At 42.0% G+C, this 25,169-nt stretch overlaps 1 long non-coding RNA gene and 1 pseudogene across 1 annotated transcript in view; both read right to left on the bottom strand.

Annotated features, from left to right (window-relative positions):
• The window catches only part of LOC140849778 (uncharacterized), a 317,738-nt gene that overhangs the window by 143,073 nt on the left and 149,496 nt on the right, over window positions 1–25,169 (bottom strand). The gene's annotated exons all lie outside the window — the stretch shown is intronic.
• LOC140849777 (pancreatic progenitor cell differentiation and proliferation factor pseudogene) lies at window positions 1,563–2,327 on the bottom strand (annotated as a pseudogene).

Below are 25,169 nucleotides of genomic sequence, written 5' to 3'. Positions count from 1 at the left end.
CTAAATGTAAGATGAAACACTTTGGTGTAATGTCATTGAATGGCTTGATATATAGAAAAATATAAAAAGTAATATGTGGATGTAATATAGAAAAACACATGGATATCATTGTGTTTAATTCTAATTTTTTTAATTGAATACTTGATATACAATATTGTGTTGGATTCAAGTATACAAAATAATGATTCAAGTTATTACATTATTAAATCCTCACTCCAACTAGTGCAGTCACTGTTGACATAGAAAGATGTTAATGAACTATTGACTATGTCCTCTATGCTACACTTTTATCCCCATGAATAATCTATATGATAATTGAATTTTTTGCCTTTTTATTCCCTTCACCTATTTCACCCACCCACCCCAAGCTCTCCCCCATGGTGACCACTAGTCACTTCTCAGTGTCTATAAGTCTAATGCTGTTTTGTTCATTTTATTTTATTTTGAGATTCCACATGTATTGGATTCAAGTATACAATAGGAATTGAAGTGAAATCACATGGTATTTCTCTTTCTCTGCCTTGCTTATTTTACTTAGCATAATACCCTGCAGGTCCATTCATGTTGTAACAAATGGCAAGATTTCTTTCTTTTTTATGGCAGAATAATATCCCATTGTATATATGTACCACCTCTTTATCCATTTATCTATTGATAGACACTTTGGTTGCTTCCATTTTGGCTATTGTGAATCATGTGGCAGTAGACACAGGGGTGAATTTATTTTCAAATCATAGATTTTGTTTTCTTTGGGTAAATTACTACAAGAGGATTTACTGGGTCATGTGGTATTTCAATTTTTAAAATTTTTCTTAGAACCTTTGTACTGCTTTGCATAGTGGTTACACCAATCACATTCCCACCAACAGTGTAGGAGAGTCCCCTTTTCTCTACATCCTCACTGCTACTTGTTATTTCTTGTCTTTTGGATAGTGGCCATTCTGATGTGAGGTAATAACTCATTGTGATTTTGATTTGCATTTTCTTGATGATTATTGAAATGGAGCATCTTTTCATGTGCCTGCTGGCCACCTGTATGTCTTCTTTGGAAAAATGTCCTTTCAGATCCTCTGCCCATTTTTTAATTGGATTATTTGTTTTTTGTTGTTGAAGCATATGAGTTCTTTCTATATTTTGGATGTTAACACTCCATTGGATATATAACTTATGAATATACTCTTTCATACTGAAGGTCGCCTTTGTTTTCTTGATGGTGTCCTTTGCTCTGCAGAAGCTTTTGTTTGATGTAGTCCCACTTGTTCATTTTTTATTTTGTTTCCATTGCCTAAGAGACGTGTCCAGAAAAAAAATGCTCATGCTTATGTTCAAGAGAATTTTGCCTATGGTTTCTTCTAAGAATTTTATGGTTTCATGTCTTATATTTAGGTCTTTAATCCATTTCAAGTTTGCTTTTGTGTATGGACTTAAATAGTAATCCAGTTTCACTCTCTTGAATGTAAGTATCCAGTTTTCGGAACAACATTTTTATAAAACTGTTGTTTTCAAATTGTATATTCATGTTTTCTTTGTCATATAGTAATTGACCATATATATATGGTCAATTCTTTTTTTTTTTTTTTGCTGGCTGCCTGGAGTTTATTTCCACATGGTGCAAGGCACACGGTCATGGGGTATCAGGATGGCTCATGTGTGGCTTGGATAGTAAAAAGCAGGGTTCCCTTAACTTTCTTTTTGGTGTTTTGCTGTTCTGACGTGAGAGGACCCAACTGCTGCAGCCTGCCTGGTCTACAGGGCGGGGCAGGGCTGGGGTGGCGGGGTAGGGCTGGGGTGGGGGGGCGGGCAGGGCTCTGGGGAGCCTAGCGCCTCCAGATGCCTGGTGACTGGCGGTGGCCACTTAGGATGGGGCCCCCGTGTTGGCTGGCTGCCAGGCTGCTTCCTTGTGGCTTCCTGAACCAGGTCACAGGTGGTCAGGCCACTGGAGGACTGGAGAGACTCCGAGTGTTCTGGGGACTCCAACACGGTGGCCATGAATGGGAGAGTGGACTTCCCGAAAAAGAAGCTTGCCCACCAGTGACCCGGGTCAGCCTTGGGGAGACCGGGGTGGTGGGGGATGGCCTCCCCAGGATACTCGGCACTTCCGCAGGAGCTGTTACTGGAAGTGGAACCCAGGCGGCGCCGGTAATAGTTGTGGGTGGCCACGAGGGAGCCGCTGGAGGGGATGGCTGCCATGCTCCTGCCTGTGGCTGGTGGAAACCTCGGCGGCGATCCCTCGCGGGCCTCGGCGCACGATCACGGCGGCGGGGACGGAGGCGCTAGATCACGGAACCCATTTGCAGCGGACACAGCGGACGACCGCTCCACAACCGCGAAACCATATATATATGGGTTTATTTATGGGCTCTCTATTTTGTTCCATTGATCTATGGATCTGTTGTTGTGACTATACCACAGTGTTTTGACTACTATAACTTTGTAGTATAGACTGAAGTTAGGGAGTGTAATAACCCCAGCTTTGTTCTTCTTTCTCTAGATTGCTTTGGAAATTTGGGGTGTTTTACAGTTCTATATAAATTTAAGGATTTTTCAAAAACAGCCATTGATATTTTGATAGGAATTGTATTGAATTTGTAAATTGCTTTGGGCAGGAAGGCTATTACAACAATATTAATTCTTCCTATCCAAGAGTATGGGATAGATTACCATTTCTTTGTGTCATTTCCTATTTCTTTCATTAGTGTCTTATAGTTTTCAGAGTACAGATATTTTACCTTCTTGGTTAGGTTTATTCCTAGGTATTTTATTCATTCTGATGCAACTGTAAGTGGGATTGTTTTCCTGATTTGTCCTTTGGCAGGTTTGTTGTTAGCATATAGGGATGCAACAGATTTCTGTGTATTAATTTTGTATTATACAACTTTGCTGAATCCAGTTATTAGTTCGAATAGTATTTTTGTGGAATCATTAGGGTTTTCTCCATATAGTACCATGTCATCTGCAAATAGTAACAGTTTAACATCTTTCTTACCAATTTGGATGACTTTTATCTCTTTTTCTTGTCTGATTGCTGTGGCTAGGACTTCCAGTACTGTATGTTGTATAAAAGTGGTGAGAGTAGGCATCCTTGTCTTATTCCTGCTCTTAGAGGAAAAGCTTTTAGCTTTTCACCATTGAGTCTGATATTAGCTGTGGGTTTCTCATACATGGCCTTTATTATGTTGTTCCTTCTGTTATTACTATGTTCCCTTTATGCCCATTTTGAGAATGTATTAATTGAGAGGTTTTATCATGAATGGATGTTGAATCTTGTCAAATGAATTTTCAGCATCTATTGAGATGAGCATATGGTTTTGATCCTTTCTTTTCTTAATATGGTATACCATATTGATTATTTTAGGAATATTGTGCCATATTATATCCCTGGCCTAAATCCCACATAGTTGTGATAGATGATCCTTTCAATGTATTTGTGAATTTGGTTTGCTAGTATTTTGTTAAGGATTTTGCATCTAGGTTCATCAGGGATATTAGTTTTTTTTTTCTTTTTCCTTTTGTATTCTCATATGGTTTTGGTCTGGTGTTGCTGGCATCACAGAATGAATTTGGAAGTATTGCCCCCTCTTCAATTTTTTGGAATACTTTAGGAAGAATAGTTAATAGCTTATCTTTAAATGTTTGGTTGAACTCACCTGTGAAGCCATTTAGTCCTGGGCTTTTGTTTGTTGGGAGTTTTTTGATTACCAATTAAACTTTGTTACGTATAATAAACCTGCTCAGATTTTGTGTTTCTTCTTGGGTCAGTCTTGGAAGGGTATACATTTGTAGGAATCTGCCTATTTCTTCTAGGTTGTCCAATTTTTGGTATATAATTTTTCATAGAATTTCCCTATAATTCTTTCTATTTTTGTGGTGTGAGTTGTAATTTTTTTGTTTCTGATTTTATTTGTGTCATCTTTCATTTTTCTTCCTAAGTGTGGGTAGGGACTTGTCTATTTGGTTTATTTTCTTGAAGAATCAGCTCTTAGTTTTATCGATGTTTTCTATTATTTTTTCATTCTCTATTTTATTTATTTCTGCTCTTATCTTTATTGTGTCCCTCCTTCTACTAACTGGGTTTAATTTTTCTTGATTCTAGTTTATTTCATTGTGGGTTCAGACTGTTTATTTGGGATTTTTCTAATTTTCTGTGGTAGGCCTCTATTGCTGTGTACTTCCCTCTTAGAACTGCTTTTTCAACATCCCACATATTTTGAACTGTTGTGTTTCTGTTTTCCTCTATCTCCATGTGTTGTTGAATTTCCTCTTTGAATTGTTCATTGATCCATTGATTTTATATGCATACTGTTTTGCCTCCATGTGTTTCTGGTTTTTTTGTTTGCTCATGTAATTTATTTCCAGGTTCACACCATTGTGATCTGAAAATATACTTAATATAATTTCAATCTTTTTAAATTTATTGTGGTTCTTTTTGTGTCCTACTGTGTAATATATTCTCAAGAATATTCCATGTGCACATGAGAAAAATATGCATCCTGTTGCTTTGGGTGTAATGTTCTGTTTATATCTGTTAAGTTTATCTGATCTAATGTATTCAATGCTGCTGTTTCCTTATTTATTTTCTGTCTGGATGATCTGTCCATAGATTAAGTGGGATTTCCTTAATATATAAACATTCTATATTATATAACATATATAATATATAACATACATAATATATAGCAGTCACTCAATTTCCAATACAACCTAAAAGTATTTTTTCTTCTTCCTACCCCATACTTTATGTATAAAATTTCATAATCTACATCTTTTATGTATTCCTTGACTAATTTTGTGTGTAGTTGATTTTACTGCTTTTGTATTTTTTACTTCATTCTTGCTCAGTAATAGGTCTACTACTTTTACTGTAGGTTTATTTATACTGATGAAAAATATTTAGACTTAAAAACATTTCCATCACAAAGTCCCTTTAACACATCCAGTTAGGCCATTTAAGAGGACGTCAAGTCTTTTAACCTCTGCAAATCTGGAAAATTTTTATTTTTTTCTTCAATTCTGAATGATAACCTTGCTGGATAGTGTTTCTTGGTTTCAGGTTCTTTCCTTTGATATATTAAATATTTGAATTGTTCATTGATCCATTCTGGCCAATAAATTTTCTGGTGAGAAATATGAGAGCCCTATGGAGTTTTCCTTTTAGGTAATTGTCTGCCTATCTCTTGCTCCTTTTGAGTTTCTCTTTATCTTTAATCTTTGCCATTTCAATTACTACATGTTTTGGTTTTATCTCCCTGGGGTTGCTTTTGTTAGAGGCCGTGTTTCCAGAACCTAGGTGTCTATTTCCTTTTCCAGCCTGGGGAATTTTTCATCTTTCTTTCTTCAAAGCCTCTTTCTTTGTCTGTCTCTTCTCCTTCTGGGATCCCTGATATGCAAATATTTTGTTTGGAGTTGTCACACAGCTCTCAGCATCTTCTCATTTTTAGAAATTCTTTTTCTTTCTGTTCCTCAGCATGGTTACTTTCCTGTTCCCAATGTCTCAACACATTATTCTTTCCTCTGCTTCCAAAGTCTGGTATTCATTTGTATTGCATTTTTCATTTCTGTTATTGTATTCTTTAGTTCCCTGAGCTCTTTTTTGTATTTTCTATCTCTTTGTTGAAGTTCTTGCTGAGATCAATTATTTTCTCTGGTTCACTGAGCATCTTTATGATAGTTACTTTGAAATCTTTATCACAAAGATTGATAATCTCTGTTTCACTTACTTTTATCTGGTGTTCTTGTTATTTTCTTTGGAACATATTTCTTTTCTTCCTTAATACCTCCTGGCCCAGAAAGTAATGGCTTTATAAAGTAGGCATTCTGTGTTACCCAAAAGCTCAAGAGTCTGTGTTCACCAGTGCCTGGTTATCTTTTGTGGCAGAGCAAAAGTTGCCTGTTGTTCTGTGGGCATGCCCACTTCTCTGCCTGTTAGCAGTGGCTGATCCCCACAGCTCACTTCTTTGTGCCCTTTGTATGATGTGGGGTGCTTCTGCTGGGATTCATTCCCTATTCTCTGCCTTCTGGTAGCAATGGTGGCCAGCTGCTGGACAAAGCAGCTGGGAGGGGCCAATGTGCAGGGAAGTGCCACCATGGGGTGGATATGCCATCAAGAAAGATGAAATATTTGTAGCTGGTTCGTACGAGTGTTTGAAGAGTTGGTCTGAAAGATGGCTTGGAAAGTGTCATCTACCTGCTCTTTCTCCTCTGGAGAGAGATTCCTCTGACTCCCACTCCTCTGGCATACTTCCTGCTGATGGTAAATATTTCAAACTGCCACCTGTGTTGAGTCTTAGTAGGACTGACAGAGTCTGCCTGTCCTGTGCAACTGACAAGTGTCTCAGTCCTCTGAGCACCCCATCTCCTTCGTGTCCATCCCTGTCAATCACCAATGTCCAATGCAATTGGCATCTTCCAGGGGCAGAGCTCAAGGGTCAGGCATGAAGAGTTCTTGAGCACTTTCCCCCTCTCCACTTCAAACTTCATCCCACTTGTGGGCTGGGAGGGTGAAGGGATGGATCACAGCTCTGCCACTTTCTCCTTCTCAATGTGAGCCTCTCTTCTCCACCAGGTGTAGATGGTCTGTTGTCTTCAAGTCATTTTTAGGTTAGGTTTGTATAGCAGCTTTCTTGGTGACTATGTGGGAGGTTTTTGCCTTGACAACCTACTTTGCCAACTTTTTCCAGATCCTCTGGATATCAATGTTAATGTAACTATTTAAAGTTTATATCCTGCATTTTGAATTTTTTCATATCATATCACTTTCCCATACTAATTAATATTTTTAAAAATGTCAATTTTTGAAGAAAGCATTCTATTTCATATGGATAGGTGGCATTTAATCATTCACATACAAGAAATACACTGCTTATAAATTTCACTATTAGAAATAATATTTCTGTGGAAAATCTTTTATTTTTGATAGCCTTGTAACATCTCATTTAAATTTTTTAGCATGATATAATAGAAAAAAAATTACTGGGCCTGACATATTGCAGGGAGGCCCCACCCTCCCACTTTCCCTACTGTTATATGAGGACAGCTGTCCACTGCTTCACCTCAAATATGTCTGGCCTTGTATGGAGCCAGATATGTCTGGCCTTGGGAAACCTGAAAACACAGAGTGTTATACACATGAGTAAGGAGCTAGATAAGGGCCTTGAAGGCCATACACCTGGCCATGAAGGCCACACACATGTGCATCTTCAATACTTACGTTACCATGACTTAGCACTATAGCAGTATAAGAAGTGCAGCTGAATGCAGAATAAAGTGGCCTCTTATGAGCACCCTCCATGACGACTCCCACTGCCTTCTTTGCTCTTCGTGTTGCCCCAAAATCTCAGTGGCAACCCCTGTACTTGGCACTGTGAGCAAGATGAGCTAAGTGGTCATGAAAGCAATGATCCTTCAGCTTCCCTGGATGCAGAGGGGTGGGTGGGGGAGATGTGGCCCCCAGCCTCTATTTGATCTGGTGGCAGCATACTTGACCCTAGGGCAGTGCCAGAGGACTGGGAGTCTTTACAGTCGACCACAGAGGCTCTACAGATGGCACTGGAAATTCTAGAGTCCTTAGTTCCTATTGCACACTGGGAATCAGCTGGGTAAGTGGCGTGGATGTTCCTGATGGTCGTCCACCATGCAATTCATGAAACTGTGGAGTTGCAGCAGTGAGTGCAGTCCCTCATGGAAGGAGGAGGACTTCAAGCAAGGATTGGTGGCCACTGAGCATATGTTATGGGGGTCAGTGAGTACTGCCCCATCATTACAGGCTGAAAGCCCTGAGTATGGGGCAGCACTGTTGGTTTTTCATGCTGGCCCCACTGTGTGTCAATGCATGGAGATATAGGAACTCATAGCCGCAGGGTGGCATCTGGGAAGTCCCCCAATAGCTATCCTGTGGGTGATGTACACGATGTACATGGCCATGGAATTGCGGGATTTGGCCAAGCAGTGTAAGCAACATTTAGTGGAATCTGTGCCCACCTAGCTGATGTGACTGTGCGATGAGCACCCTTGAGAATTTGGGAGACACAGAAGTAGAGAGACCTCAAGTGACCAAAGTGAGAACTACCAAAGTGAAGTAGCCCAGAGGAAAAAAAAAAAGGTGGGGAAACAGTGGAGGCGAAAATGGGGCTGGAGACTGCTGTGGTAGGACTACTGGAAGTAAGCCACAGACAGGTATGGACTGACCTGTTGGCTGCTGGTTTGGCTCATGGAAAGCTTGATGGACAGCCTTTAGAAATCTTGATGGAGCTATGGATACAATTGCATCTCAACCAACACTAATGCCCACTGCCCCCAAAGCAGGTGCAGGTGTGGGACCCCTGGAAGCTTAACTTGACCCCCTGTCTCCATTTTGTGTCCCCCATCTTGAATAACTATGTGCCTCCATTTTTTTCTATAAGAAGTTTTCCACTCAAGCCACGCCCAATTTCCAAGAGTATAAAAGCAAAAGGGGAACTTTGTTCAAGGTCTCAGACTGAGTCCTGTGTTTTGACGGGCCACTGAGACCCTAGTTTGAACTAGCGATAAAGACCTGTTTTACTCTTACATCTCGTGACTGAGGCTGGTGACTGCGGCTCCACACAGGGGACTCAAGGAAATGGGGCACAACACAGGCAAATGCTGTGGTGGACCAGAAAGTCATGCCTTGTGCGCTGACTGATTTACTCACTGACTAGGGGTAGGGTCGAGGTACCAGGCATGTTGGGACACCGGAGAACCAGAGGCCATTTGTTGAACTTGCCATTCACTGGTCCTTACAGAATGTACAGCAGGTGTTGGTGTTAGTGGATACAGGTGGCCGTTGGAGGAAGCGCACATCATCCGCCCAGCACACAGCCTTTTTAATTCATCCGTGTGGCCTGTGAAGAAGCCAGACGGCATTTGGAGAATGACAGGGGACATGGGGGACTAAACAAAGTGACTTCCCATTGCATTCTTCAGTACCAAACATTACTGACCTGATGGATAAACTGACTGTGACTTTGGGGACTTACTGTGTTGGACTTGGCTAAAGCCTTCTTTTCCACTGACATTGCACCAGAAAGCCAGGATCAATTTGCCTTCACATAGGAGGGCCACCAGTGGAACTTGTTGGTCTTCCCACAAGGATACTTGCACAGTTCTACTTTGTGTCATGGTTTAGTGGGTAGTGACCTGGCCATCTGGTCCTATCCAACCTCAGTTCAAGTGTTCCATTATGTAGATGATATACATATAATCCTGACTTCTGGTGTTCTTCCAGGTCTAGAAGCTGTGGCTCGCAGTTTGCACCAGGCCCTCCAGGGGTGGGGATGGGCCACCAATAAAGACAAGGTGCAGGGACCTGGTCATTCTGTCAAGTTCTTGGGTGTTGTCTGGTTGGGTAAAACGAAAGTGTAAACTGAAACAATGATATATAAAATACAATAGTACCACCTCCCAGAAACTGTTAAGCAGCTATGAACATATGTGGGCTTGTTGGGATATTAGAGAACGTTTATTCCTCAGTTAGCAATTCTCTTAAAGCTGTGGCATTGCCTTATAAAGTAAGGGAAAATGTTGGACTGGATGCCAGAGGTAGTAAAGGCTTTTGCTGAGACAAAAAGAGCAGTGGCTCATGTCCAGATGCTATGACTCACTAACCCCTCCATACCATTCCTATTGACAGTGTCTACCAGTATGGATGGGTATGGGTGGGGATTATGGCAGAAGCATGGGGCCTGCAAAGTCCTAATATGGTTTTGGTCTCAGTTGTAGAAGAGAACTGAGATTTACTATTCACTGTTGGAAAATCTCCTGGCAGCAGTGTATGCTGTCTTACTGGCTACTGAAGGAATCACAGGAATGTAAGCAGTACAGGTGATTACTACACTCCTGATGGAAGAGTGGGTACGAGCTTGGGCTACAGCTCCCCAGACTGGGGTTGCCCAGACACCCACCATGACCAAGTGGGGAACCTATTTAGAACAACATGCTTAATGCTCCAAAAGCCCTCTCTCACAGGAAATGCAGCAAGTCCTGGGACTGTTACCCTTGTAGTTTAACCTGCACCTACCTTACTGAGAGTGGAAGCACCAAAACTAAGCACCTGTGAGGAGGGGACAGTGGAGGCCTGGTATGAAAATGGATCCACAAAGGGCAACTCACCAACATGGGTGACCATTGCCATTCAGCCCTTACAAGAAGAGTACTGGTATGAGTCTCAAGAAGGGCAATCCAGTCAATAAGCTGAATTACAGGCAGTGTGGCTTGTTTTGACTAAGGATTCAGGTCAGATAACCATCTGTACTGACAGCTGGGCTGTGTTTTGGGCCTCATTGGTTGTCTGAGTGGGCAGCACAGGACTGGGATTTTGGCCATCGCTCACTGTGGGGACAAACAATGTGGAAGGACCTGTGGACCCATGGGTTAAAGGAAGGTGCACTGATGTATCACATGTTAGGACACCACCCAGCATTAAGCCCTGGGAATGACATGGCTGATGCCTTGGCCAGAGCTTATATGTTCCAGGAACTGCCCCCTACAGACATGGGGCCATGGTTGCATAAGAAACTAGGGCATGTAGGCCCTAGAACCATGTGTAAAGTTGCCCAAAAGTGGCACATTCTGATGACGTTTGCTGATGTGAAACAAGAGGTGCAAGCATGTGCTCAATGTACTTTTTCCCACATCATTGTCAGGTAGCCATGCAGGAGGGACAGCTCCCCCACTCACCAGAACCCTTAAAGGTGTGGCAAGTAGAGTATATAGGGCCCTTGCCCAGTAATCACGGATGTAAATATGTGTTCACTGCAGTGGGCATGGCTACAGGATTGAGTTTTGACCATCCCGTGGCCCAGGCTACCCAACACACTACTAAATGGACCTTGGAGCATTTATGTCCCAGTTATGGGCATCTGTTAATGGTCAACAGTGACCAAGGGAGCTATTTTACAGTACAGGAGATCCAAGAGTGGGCTCAACAACAGGATATTGTATGGCAATTTCATGTGTCTTATCAACCCCAAGCAGCTGGAATGATAGAAAGGTAAAACAAGCTGTTAAAGGATAAATTTAAATGTTTAGGATGGATGAAGTGGGTGAGGCCTTACCCGTAGCAGTACACTTGCTGAATAGGCAACCAAAGAAAACTGGGGAAAGTCCCATAGAGAGGTTGTTGGTGGCTCACCCACACATCTGGAAATATTTGGACCAGTGAGTTGTAGTCACAGTTGCTGGAAGAAACATTGCTCCTTCCTGCCCCACGTATGCTATCTCCTGGCCGTACAGAGGAGTGGATGTGGCCATGGACCTTGGTGTGTGAAGAACATTCATGGGTTGCCTTGTATGTGGTATGGGGAGAGGGGCTGATCCATGGGTTGCAAGTTATCCCATAGGTAGGAACGTGGCCTTTTAAATTGACTGCTTCCTTGCTAGAGAGGGCAACAGCCATATTGACAGGGAGTTTGGTCATGTGAGTATGGTCAATACCACAATTTCTGTTAAAAGCTAAACTTGACACTCTGCCAGTATCTTTGGCTCTCTGGTCTGGTATCACAGACCAGGGAAACTGCCCCTGACAGCCACTGTTTTGTCATAAGATGACAAGGTTGCTTGCATTCTCCCAGAGAACCAGGACTTGTCATTGATGGTGTCTTGTCTGCTCTGTCTTTCCACCCAGGTTGACAAAGAGCAATAGTGTGGTGGCATGGGCCCATACTTTTGCTCAGGTACATAATGTCTTCCACTGCTGGGTGTGTATGGAACTGCCCACAGAGATCGCTGCCAGACTGCTGTGGAAAATTGCTCCCATGAACCTGTCTGCGTGGGAATAACTTTGAGCATGGAATTTCAGTGATGCCGAAGGTGAAGCAAAATGGTGCACAACCGAGTAGTTGATCTGTCAGTTAGCACACACTCTGCCTGGGGAGGGTACTATGTCTAAGGGTGGGGATGGATGTCTAGTATACATGCAAACTTGCAAACCATAGCTCCTTTGCACATTGAACAGCATGTTTCCATATCCATTTGCATGGTTGGCTGGTTCCCAGAGAACTGCGTGCAAATGTCAGTGTTAATCACACCCCTAAGCACTAGTGGGACAGTCATGCCTCTGTGGGCACTGTGCGAACTGACTCCCTGCTGGGAGAAAACATTTGGATCTGTGGGGAATATGGCTGGTCCTATCTCCCTGCAAATTGGACAGGCCATTGTACTTGGGGCTGCCCATACATATCAGGACAGATACTACAGACCTTGCCACAGCCCACACATAATTGGAATGCTGTATATTCGCATTAGTATCATCGCAAGTGGACGGCATAGTGGTTTTAACCACTTCTATCTTCCTTCCAGGAGCCAGCACTGTAGATGTAGAATTACAAATAGAAGCCCTGGCACAACATGTTGTCCATGCCTTGAATGTAACGAGGTTCTTGCTAGCCCTGCTGCTAGATGAAGTCACCCAAATGTGGAAGGTGATTTTACAAAACATAATGGCTCTGGATATACTCAGCTGCACAAGGGGGCACCTGTGCCTTACAGCATGTTGACTGCTGTTTCTATCCCAGACCACCAGCAGCAAAGAGAAGCCATGCTCCAGGAAACAGATGATGAAGTGTTTCAGATACAAGTCTTATCCCAAAACCCCCTATCTACTTGGTGGTCACAGCTTGGCCTCATTTGGCAGTGGTTCCTAACCAGAGTGGCCACTAGGGCATGTGGCCTCCTTGTCTGTTGTTGTCATATTGTTTCTGTGGGCTCTGGGTGCAGAGCTCTGCTTTGTGTGCAAGAAAGAAGAAAATGGCTGCTGTCCTACAGAAAGGGGTGGGATGTAGGGAAGGAGCCCTCCTCCTCAACTTTCCCTACTGTTCTATAAGGATAGCTGTCCACTGCTTCACCCCAAGTATGTCCTTGTATGGAGCCAGATATGTCTGGCCTTGAGAAACCCGAAAACACAGCATGTTGTACAATGGGAAAGGAGCTAGATAAGGGCCTTGAAGGCCAGACACCTGGCCATGAAGATCATATGCATGTCTTCAATACTTAGGTAACCATGAATTAGCACTATAGCAGGATAAGAAGTACAGCTTTATGCAGAATAAAGTGGCCTTTATTGAGCACCCACTGTGACAATCCTCACTGCCTTTTCTGTTCTTTATGTTGCCCCAAAACCTCAATGATACATTGTCTTGCCAATGGGTTTCAGCTCCAGGAAAGTTCACTATGCATTCAATGTGACCAAAGAAATTGACAGCAGAAAATTCTTGGAGTTGAAAGGGTTATACCAAACTTTATTTCCAAGTGGCAGGTTAGTCACTAAAATCCCATTCACTCAGAGCAAGTCCGCATGCAGCAAGCCGGTCTCTGCCTCTAGGCCCTTCTTTCTGTATAGCTATCCTCTGGGTTCCTCTGTCCACACAGCTGTCTTCTGGACCTCTCTGCTTGCACAGCCATCCCACACAGCTGTCCTCTTGGCCTCTGTCCTCCATGCTGCTACCACTCCAGCCTCTACTCTGCTCTTCTGCAGCTTTGCAGCAGTGCAACCATGTCACGTGCAGAGCACTGGGCAGAGCTCTGTATATAGAGTCAACAGCCAGGTATTGCCCACAGGTGTGGAGTGAGCTAGTCAACCAGGGCCAGATGAGAATCCTGGCTACAGGAACACTCATTTTATCCACACTGCACCCTTCCAGGATTCTCTCCTCTCAATCTATATGCCCTCAGTCCTCTGCAATGGTCCCTGTGCAAGGAAGCTCGAACATTGTTCTCCAGCCTCTCCAGCAAAAAGTCTTGCAGACACACATGCTAGACTCATGGCTCTGTCTCTGACCCCTCCTCTTTAGTCTTAATGACTTGAACTTCTTCACTGATTTCAGTTGTTGCCTTAGCTCCAGTAAGATCCTATTTGGCTTTTCATCTAGTTTCCTTACATCTAATCCTGCCCATATTAAATCAACCCACATCTGGGTCTTCATAACCTTCATGGGAGCTCTTAAATTTTTCTTGTGAATAATAGGTCTTATTTCTTTCTGGGTTATTGTTACTTCAGCCTCTCCTAAGTCGGCTATGGCATGTGTCACCTTGCATTTTGTAATCTCTGCCTCAAGGAGGGCAGCACTGTCAGGGAAGACAGCTTTCCCATCTCTGATCTCGACATAACAATTCCATCCACCCCTAAGTCCCACAGCCACCAGCTCAGCCTGAGTATAGGGGCGGACCATAGAGTGCTCCCTGACCTGAGTAAGGAGCTGCTCCTCTCCTTGGGGAACTTTCAGCTGCTGGGTCTATATTTTCTTTACAACTACTGGGCATGTTTTCAATTCAGTGGTGGTCAGTGCTTCTGGCACCACCCATTTATCCTTCCCCAGCATCTCAATTTCTGGGGCTGATGGCACCTTTCTCTCCACTCCTCCAAGTGCCACTTCTGCTACTGTTCCTCACAACAATGCCAGCTCAGTCTTCAGCAGCTCTCTTACTTTCACCTCAATGCTTTTCAGCTGACATTCTTGTGCCACCTCTGCCTGTGCTTCCCTCAGGAGCTCATCCCTTTTCCTGATGGCCTCTTCCTCCCTCAGAACACCTGGCAGTGCTGCTGTCTCATTCTGTAAGAAATTGTTTACCACTCCAATGGCACCTTGGTGCCGGTGTTCTCATGCCTCTCACATCAATGCCATTTCCTTCAGGGAATCCACAGAAGTTGCAGCTCACTTTCTTGTGCCGCCATTTATTGGGTCTCCTCTGTAGACCTTTTTAACACTGTGAGAAGCAGCCAACCCACAGTCCCTGTTGCCTCACAGGCACTCTGTTTCTCAAAAGACCTACTTACTATACCAAGGGCCATCCCCCCAGCTTCAGGTGTCACCTCCACTTGCCTCCAGTCCTGGGTGGGGCCCAGTCCTCTAGGAGGCAAGCCACCTCAGACCATATACCCATTGGGGGACAATCCACTGTCTCCCCATTCACAGGGGCAACCCATTGAAGCACCCCTCCCATAAGGGCAGCCTATCTTTTTCCTTGGTTAACAATGAATCCTGCTGACTACACTAATTGTCTTGCCAATGGGTTTCACCCCTGGGCCAGTTCACTATGGATTCAATGTGACCAAAGATATTGACAACAAAACATTCTTGGGGTAAAAGGGTTAGATCCAACTTTATTTCCAGGTGGCAGTCAGTCACTAAAATCCCGTTCACTCAGAGTGAGTCTCCATGCAGCAAGCCAGTCTCTGTCTCTGGGCCACTCTCTCAGCACCACCATTCTCCAGGCCTCTCTGCTTGCACAGTCATCCCACACAGCCATCCTCTGGGCCTCTGTCCTTGGTGCTGCCACCACTCCAGCCTCTGCTCTGCTCTCCTGCAGTCTTGCAGCTGTGCCACCATGTTGCACATAGAGCACTGGGTGGAGCTCATTATATAGAGTTAATAGCAATGCATTGCCAACAGGTGTACAGTGAGCTAGTCAGCCAGGGCCAGGTGAAAATCCTGGGTACAGGAACTCTCATTTTATTCATGCACATACGTAAAAATATTTTCTTCTAAATATAATTTTCCTTATTTTTAATTGAATTATTGTGGGGAAGTTGGGTTTCCTATGGTCAGGTTCCTCACTGAACTTAAACCACATGATGATGTAACTGGTTTTTTGCTAGGCTACCTCTTCCACACCTTTAGGCAATAGGCTATTATTGCATTATATAGAGAGCTCAGCCCAGGGCTCTGGGTGGAGGCAGAGATGTTAGTGCTTGATCTACCACCAGGAGAGAACAAGTCAGGTAATAAACCCTCTCACCTCAAAGAACATTTGCTGTCATTTTCTTTGGTCACATTGAATCCATAGCGAACTTGCCTGGGGCTGAAACCCATTGACAAGACAATTATATACTTCCCCTACTTTAGCATAGCTTTAAATGCTTGTGAAAAGACAGTTCCTTGAATTTTTTAAAGAATTTTATGTGTCCTACAAAAATAAGGTATCTATCATTTTTATACATTTATGACACTTTCTGGTATTTTTGCTGATTGTTTCCTCTTTCTACATTGCCTTTCTCCCATATCATATCCTATTTCTTCAGAGCTTGTTTCAGAAAAACACCTGCTGTACAAAATTTTCCATGTTTTTCTTTTCCTTGAATAATTTCTGTAATACTTCCTCTCTCTCTACCCTGGCCTCGAGTTATCAAGGGCATTATCCCCTACTATAACATGATTTCTACAGGATTAGTGTCATTATTAATGCTTATTTTTCTTATGCATAAAATAATTTCAAGTACTTGTTGCAGAAATAATTAATTACATCTGTATGTTACACAAAATTGCCAAGGCCTTTGATCTCACAGTTCTTCCCACTTGTGATAATTCATTCTTCAGCAAATAAACAACTTGCAAAAAAGAAAAACCTGTGAATTGATTTTGTTAATGTGAACCATGTGCATCTCAGGACATGTTCATGTTCATTGAATTGTGTGTTACAATGTTCTCAAATATCAGGACACTGTGAAATCAAGTGTAGCAAATGCTCAGTGTTTAAATTTCACTAATGATAGAACTTAGTCTTGCAATTATGATTTATTCATATTTGAATATCAATCACATTTGATGATAATATCTGAATATATATATGGGAAGTTAGTCTATGCATAATTAATTAGAGGAAGAGGTTAGAAATCAATATTTATAAGCTAAGATACTTGCTGTTTCTCACTGCAAACTGCTTTAATAAATTTGTTATAGGTAATCCATTTTGAACCAGTGTTTGAAGGAGGAAAAAAAAGTTGATCCTTATTTTACTTCCAAAGCCAGGATATTGTTTTGTTTTCAAGAAAATAATGAACTTTTCTTAAAATAAAGCTTTCATTTATATACAATTTTGTTTTGAGTTTTGCTACATCAGTTATTTCTCCCTATTTTCTATTTATGGAGTTTATCCTCTCTTGGAATGAAGTCGTTAATTTGAAGAGAGAATAGATTCAAAATTAGAATTGCACAAGATGAAAGTTTCTAACTCATCTGTAAAATTGCTCCCTTTATCAAAAAACAGAAGGGGTGCAAAAAATCCAGTAGACAGCTCTTCTGGGAAGTGAAGACAGTCTATAGAATACTTCTTAAAAAATAAAAGGAAAAAGGAAAGTTTTTCTACCTATATTAACAAGCCATATAAAATATATTTGAGGATATCAAATGACACAAAGGAATATAACTTTCCTTATTCCAGTTTTGTTTTTGACATTTACTTCCTAACTTCTATGATTTATTAGGCTCTTTTATTTTATTTTATACTTCTAGAATAAGAACTGTTATATAAAGTAGAATAGCAGTTGCCTTGTGATTGTTTTATAGACACATGAATTCTAATTTTTCCTTACTGAACAGACACAAACCTGTACTAGTTCATTTGCTAAAAATAAGAAATAGGGGAGTGGTTAGAGAAAAAGGCACACAGAGAGAAGAAAAGCAGAATTGTGTATATTATTGGCAAAGGACGTCTCTGTACTCATGTTTTGACTCCTAATGCCAAACACAGAGACTTTTTTCATAAAACATGATACAGTAAGTAGTTCCCCCCTCATCTGTGGTTTACCTTTCAAGGTTTCAGTTACCCACAGTCAACAGTGATCAGCAGCAGATGATCCTCCTTCTGAAGACATATAGCATAATGCTTTGTCACAATGCCTATGCCATTCTCTTCATCTCCTAATCCAGGCATTTCATCAGCTCACATAATCACAAGAAGGATGAGTGCAGTACAATACATTTTAAGAGAGAGAGAGAACCATTCATATAGCTTATTACAATATATTATAATTGTTATATTTTATTGTTGTTAATCACTTACTGTGCCTAATTTATAAACAACTCTTATCACAGGTATGTATATGAAAAAACTATATATAAGGGTTGGTACTATCCACGGTTTCAAGCATCCACTGGGTCTTGGCACGTATCCCCCTGAGGGTAAGGATGGACTAGTATATTTACAAATTTGATCTCATATCTCACTTTAAATCAAAATTACATAGATCTACTGATATTTATTTATATTTATGTTGTTCAGATTTCTCTTTTTTAAAGTACAGTGAGGTCAAGTGATGCCAAACTTTTTTTTACTGAAATACATTTGACATGTAACATTGTATAAATTAAGGTGTACAACATATTAGATACTTTTATATAATGTAATATGATTCAAACTTCTAATAAGTATAGTTCATTACATATTTTATAAAGATCCTCAATTTGTTGTTGTTTCTATTAGTGTATCACTATGAGAATTTGGGCATGTATTTGAGGGGTATATTTAAAATATCCACGTTTATATCCAAGACCTTAAGTCCCACTGAGCCAATGAAGTTTACATTTTGTAATGTATTTTATATGAGGAAAAACTATCCTAAAAGCCTTCAATAAATATAACACATCACACTGTATTTTATATTTGTTTTCTTTTCTGAATTTAAGACTAGATTATGAGATCCTTAGTGAAAGGGATTATATCTTTTAGCATGATGAATTGTATTTTCTAGTTGCATTTGCCAGTTTTCAACCATTTTTTACCCTCTAAAACCCACAATGCTATATGATTCAATTTAATCTACACATTTCCTCAGTGCCTAGATTTATTTAAGGAACAGAATAGGTGCTTAATAAATGTTTGATGGGTCAATGAAAACAATGAATGTCAATTTATATTTTAAGAACTCTTGATACTGAGTGTTTCTTACTTTCCCTATTCTTACAGAAAAATAAAAATAATAAAAACTCTTCCTTGCTTGTCAGATAAAACAGAATTATCCCACACCCCACCTGACATCACACACACACACACACACACACACACACACACACACACAGAGCCCAGAAGACTCACAATTTGTCTAGACTATTCCTAGCATATACTCCTGCTTGCTGGGCCAGGAAACTTGCATCTTGTCCAATCACACATGTGAACAAAGGAGAAATGGATGTAGATGCATCTCCACATAGTAAATGTCTGCATCTTCCTTGTTGGAGCTGTATGATTAAGTGTGATTTCCTCTGACTCAGCCTCCCACTGTTATCCCATACCCCTCAGAAATTCTACTCCTCAGAAACCAGTAAACTGCACTAAATTCTTAGGATTTTTTCTTAGCAGAACTGTTTTTTTGTCCACTTCTTTGCCTTAACTAAATTCCAGCCCATTCTCAGAAACATTCTTGGGAGTGGGGCTCATACTTCACTTCTATCAAGGCTTAACCCCAAGAGTCCCCCTGCTGCCCCCAGATCCATGTCTTGACCACTGTGCATTCACCCTGTAGAACACCTCTTATTGTCTGGAAACAGGCCATCCAGCACCTCAGCGGCAGCAGCTATCCTTTCATTGCCCAAACTTAGAAAGCTCAAGTAATGGATAAATGTACAGCTCTTGCCTTCTCCATGTCAGCACTCAGATTATGCTGGGGAAGAAAATATTGCATATTCAGGAAAACTGATACTACATTAAAGTCATGGTTATTAATCTCAATTAGACACCTGGCACTGCCTAGTAAATGTCTTATGTTCAGTTTCTCTGACTGAAAAAAAATTTATATATGGTCATTCTCCTCAAATATGTTATCTCATTTTCAGCTTGAAAATATTCTTGCTTAACTACACCAAACCTTAAACTTGCCAACATGTTTCACTTGTCCTTGTTTTTGTCTCCTAATAAATATGCTGTTCCTTTAAAACCTAAGGTCACCATTCTCTGCCTGAAATCTTTCTGAGCAAATATCATGTCATTTGTCTGCACCCTATCCACAGTACCCTTTATTTTCACTACTACTCACTCTACTATCCCAATCTGATGATCGTTTGACCACAACAGGGCCTCCAAAACACTGATCTTCTTAATGTTTTGCTGTCTCTGAGGCCTAATGTACTCTCTCCCCTCCTCTTCTATGGCCAATCATTGAAATCACACCCCCTTGCATATATATTTACTCCTTTACCTTTTTGTTATAGACTACTTACTTAGTGAAAACACAAACCTGGTTAAATCCAACTCTCAGCTTGTTTGGAGCTTTTTCTCTCTGGCTGAAGAAAATTATATAATCATAAAGACTGTTGTTCTCACTTTAATTTATAGCATGAATCAGAAATGAAGTTTTAATGCTTCATTCCATACTAAATGTACTGAATGTGTTTAGTCCATTCACTTTTCCATGCTTGATAATTTTTTGCTCCTAGATAAGTATTATTTTTTCATTTTCCTCTTTCTCAAAATTTATTCATTTCTCATCACCTCCATTTCTATCACTCTGGTCCAGGAAGCCATCACCTCTCATCTACTGTCATAACCTCATGTTACATTCCAACTGCTATGGCCTGAATGATTGTGCAAATTGTTAATAAATGAAGTGGTAAGATATATCTCTCCACCTTTGCTCATAATTCCATTTATCTTATCTGGCTGAGATTATATTAAAGCTTATACTGAGACTTGTATCTATCTCATCCTGTATCTTCTACTTCTCCCCCTGTGTTTAACCCCATTGATGTATACAGCTAAAGTGTCCATGACCTTCAAAAAGAAAGTCCTGTGGGAGAAGCCAAGATGGTGGTGTGAGTAGAGCAGCGGAAATCTCCTCCCAAAACCATACATATTTTTGAAAATACAACAAATACAACTATTCCTAAAAAAGAGACCAGAAGATACAGTACAACAGCCAGACTACATCTACACCTGCAAGGACCCAGGCCTCAAGAGGGGGTAAGATACAAGTTGTGGACCAGTGGGACCTGAGGGAGCCCCTCACCCCAGCTTTCCAGAGGGAGGAGAGGAGTCAGAGCAGGGAGGGAGAGGGAGCCCAGGACTGCTAAATACCCAGCCTTAGCCATCCACACTGGAAGCGCAGACACACTGTGCATGGTGTGCTGGATACCAGGGAAACGAGACAGCAAAACTTGTGAGTGGGTCCCCACAGTTGGTGCCCCTGAGACAAAGAAAAGCAAGTGCTTTTGAAAGTCTTAAAGGGACAAGGGGCCTCACAGCTGGATGGAAGTGTCTCAGCACACTCAGCCCAGCAGCTGGGTATCTTGGGTAACTCCAAACACCCTAACCCCCTGGGCAACAATGCAACTTGGAGGCTCCTCATGGCAATAAACAGCCTCCGGCCCATTCCCCATCTGGCGTGGTCCTGACATAGCGGAGCAGCAGCCTGAGGCTGAGCATGCCCACAGCAGCTGGGCAGAGCTTCCTCCACAGCAGCAGGACAAGAATCAGAGACGCCATCTGCATGCAACGGCTCAGTAAAAGCCACTAGGGGTCACCATTCTCAGAGGAGAGGAAGGCCACAAACTAGCAGGAAGGGATGTTCTCCCAGCTGGCATATGTGCCAACTCCCAACAACTACCCCTATCACCATGAAAATGCAGAAGAATTTGATCAAGACCAGAATCACACAGACATCCTCCCCTGAGAAGGAACCTGGGGAGATAGATCTAACCAATCTTCCTGAAAAAGAATTCAAAATAAAGGTTATAACCATGCTGATGGAGCCATAGAGAAAAATGCAAGAGCTAACCAACAAAGTAGGGAGAAAGATTACAGAAATAAAACAATTTATGGAAGGACTTACAAGCAGAATAGACAAGATGCAAGAGGCCATTCATGGAATAGAAAACAGAGAACAGGAACACATAGAAGCTGACACAGAGAGAGATAAAAGGATCTCTAGAAATGAAACAATATTAAGAGAACTGTGTGACCAATCCAAAAGGAACAATATACTCATTCTAGGGGTACCAGAAGAAGAAGAAGAGAGAGAAAAAGGAATAGAAAGAGTCTTTGAAGAAGTGATTGCTGAAAACTTCCCCAAACAGGGGAAGGAAATATTTGCTCAGACCATGGAAGCACACAGAATCTCAACACAAGGGACCCAAAGAGGACAACACCAAGACACACAATAATTAAAATGGCCAAGATCAAGGACAAGGACAGAGCTTTAAAGGCAGCTAGAGAGAGGAAAAAGGTCACCTACAAAGGAAAACTCATCAGGCTATCATCAGACTTCTCAAAAGAAACCTTACAGGCCAGAAGACAATGGCATGATATATTCAATGCAAAGAAACAGAAGGGCCTTGAACCAAGGATACTGTATCCAGCACGATTATCATTTAAACATAAATGAGGGATTAAACAATTTACAGACAAGTAAAAGTTGAGGGAATATGCCTCCCACAAACCACCTCTGCAGGGTATTTTAGAGGGACTGCTCTAAGTGGGAGTACTCGTAACACTAAATAGATGTCACCAGAAAAAATAAAATCACAGCAAAGAAAGGAGACCAACCAAATAGTAACTAAAGGCAAAAATAAAATTAACTACTCACAAAAGCAGTCAAAGGAAACACAAAAGAAAACAGAATAAAACACCCAACATATAAAGAATGAAGGAGGAGGAATAAGAAGGGAGAGAAATAAAGAAACATCAGTGTTTATAATAGCTCAGTAAGTGAGTTAAGTTAGACAGTTAGATAGTAAAGAAGTTAAACTGAAACCTTTGGTAACCACAAATCTAAACCCTGCAATGGCTATAAATACATATCTTTCAATAATCACCCTAAATGTAGATGGACTGAATGCGACAATCAAAAGACACAGAGTAATAGAATGGATAAAAATGCAAGAACCATCTACATGCTGCTTACAAGAGACTCATCTCAAATCCAAATACATTAAAAGTCAAGGGATGGAAAAAGATATTTCACGCAAACAACGGAGAAAAAAGCAGGTGTTACAGTACTAGTATCAGACAAAATCGACTTCAAAAGAAGGAAAGTAGGGCAGAGCCAGGATGGCGGCGTGAGTAGAGCAGTGGAAATCTCCTCCCAAAACCACATAGATCTATGAAAATATAACAATGAAAACTCTTCCTAAAATAGAGACCAGAGGACATAGGACAACATCCAGACCCCATCCACACCTGCAAGAACCCAGCGCCTCACGAAGGGGGTGAGATACAAGCCCTGGCCTGGTGGGACCCAAGCGCCCCTCCCCCTGGATCCCAGCGGGTGGAAAGAAACCAGAGCGGTATTTTTTTTTTTTTTTTGGTGACTGCTTTTTGGAAGCCTTAAAGGGACAGGGACCCCAATACCAGTGAAACAGAGCAGCAAGACTGTTGAGCGGGTGCCTGAGACCGGTGCCTGAGGACAAAGAAAATCGCACGTTTTTCCCAGTACTGGGGAGGCAGGGTGGCAGGACCAGTGAGTAGGTGACTGGGGACAGGGAAAATCGCGTTTTTCCCTTTTTTTTTTTTTTTGGCGAGTGCTTTTTGGAAGCCTTAAGGGGACAGGGACCTCAATGCCAGGGAGGCAGGGTGGCGAGACTGGTGGGCAGGTGCCTGAGACCGGCGCCTGAGGACGGAGAAAATCATGCGTTTTCCACTTTTTTTCTTTTTGGCGAGTGCTTTTTGGAAGCCTTAAAGGGACAGGAACCCAATACCAGGGAAACAGGGCAGCAAGACTGGTAAGAGGGTACCTGAGATCGGCACCTGGGGACAAAGAAAATCGTGCGTTTTCCCCAATACTAGGGAGGCAGGGCGGCGGGCCCTGTGGGCGGGTGTCTGGGGCCGGCGCCTGAGGACAAAGAATATCACACGTTTTTCCCTTTTTTTTTTCTTTTTGTTGGTGAGTGCTTTTTGGAAGCCTTCAAAGGACAGGGATACCAATGCCAGGGAGGCGGGGTGGCAGGAATGGTGAGCGGGTGCCTGATACTGGCGCCTGAGGACAAAGAAGATGGCGTGTTTTTTCCTTTCTTTTTTTTTCCTCTTGTGTTGTTGCTGTTGTTGTTTTGGTTTGGAGAGTGCTTTTTGGAAGTCTTAAAGGGGCAGGACAGGACACTTAGACCAGAGGCAGGGAATCTGGGGATCTCTGAGCACTCTAACTCCCTGGGCAACAGGGAGCACAGAGAACACTTACAGAGATAAATAGCCTAACGGCCGCTCCCCCTCCAATGGGGCTCCACCATTTTGGAGGAGCAGCCCCAGCCAGGCCATGCCCACAGAAACAGCAGAGATAAACTCCATAGCAAATGGGCAGGTAGCAGAAGCCCTGTCTGTGCACAGCTGCCAAGCATAGGCCACTAGACGTCGCTATTCTCCCAGGAGAGGAAAGCCACCAACCAACAAGAAGGAAAGCTCTTCCAGCGGTCACTCATACCAGCTCTGCAAACTATCTCTATCACCATGAAAAGGCAAAACTACAGGCAGACAAAGATCACAGAGACACCACCTGAGAAGGAGACAGACCTAACCAGTCCTCCTGAAAAAGAATTCAAAATAAAAATCATGAACATGCTGACTGAGATGCAGAGAAAAATGCAAGAGCAATGGGATGAAGTCCAGAGGGAGATCACAGATGTCAGGAAGGAGATCACAGAAGTGAAACAATCTCTGGAAGGATTTATAAGCAGAATGGATAAGATGCAAGAGGCCACTGAAGGAATAGAAACCAGAGAACAGGAATATATAGAAGCTGACATAGAGAGAGATAAAAGGATCTCCAGGAATGAAACAACACTAAGAGAACTATGTGACCAATCCAAAAGGAATAATATTCATATTATAGGGGTACCAGAAGAAGAAGGAAGAGGAAAAGGGATAGAAAGTCTCTTTGAAGAAATAACTGCTGAAAACTTCTCCAAACTGGGGGAGGAAATAATTGAACAGATCATGGAAATGCACAGAACCCCCAACAGAAAGGATCCAAGGAAGACAACACCAAGACACATAATAATTAAAATGGCAAGGATCAAGGCAAGGAAAGAGTTTTAAAGGCAGCTAGAGAGAAAAAGGTCACCTATAAAGGAAAACCCACCAGGCTAACATCAGACTTCTCAACAGAAACGCTACAGGCCAGAAGAGAATGGCATGATATATTTAATGCAATGAAACAGAAGGGCCTTGAACCAAGGATACTGTATCCAACACGACTATCATTTAAATATGATGGTGGGATTAAACAATTTCCAGACAAGCAAAAGCTGAGGGAATTTGCTTCCCACAAACCACCTCTACAGGGCATCCTACAGCGACTGCTCTAGATGGGAGCACTCCTAAAAAGAGCACAGAACAAAACACACAACATATGAAGAATAGAGGAGGAGGAATAAGAAGGGAGAGAAGAAAAGAATCTCCAGACAGTGTATATAACAGCTCAATAAGCGAGCTAAGTTAGGCAGTAAGATACTAAAGAAGCT

The sequence above is a fragment of the Manis javanica genome, chromosome 5, assembly GCF_040802235.1.
Source record: "Manis javanica isolate MJ-LG chromosome 5, MJ_LKY, whole genome shotgun sequence".
Taxonomy (NCBI): Eukaryota; Metazoa; Chordata; class Mammalia; order Pholidota; family Manidae; genus Manis; species Manis javanica.
Note: the sequence above shows the minus strand (reverse complement) of the source record. Positions and strands in the feature narration are given on the sequence as shown.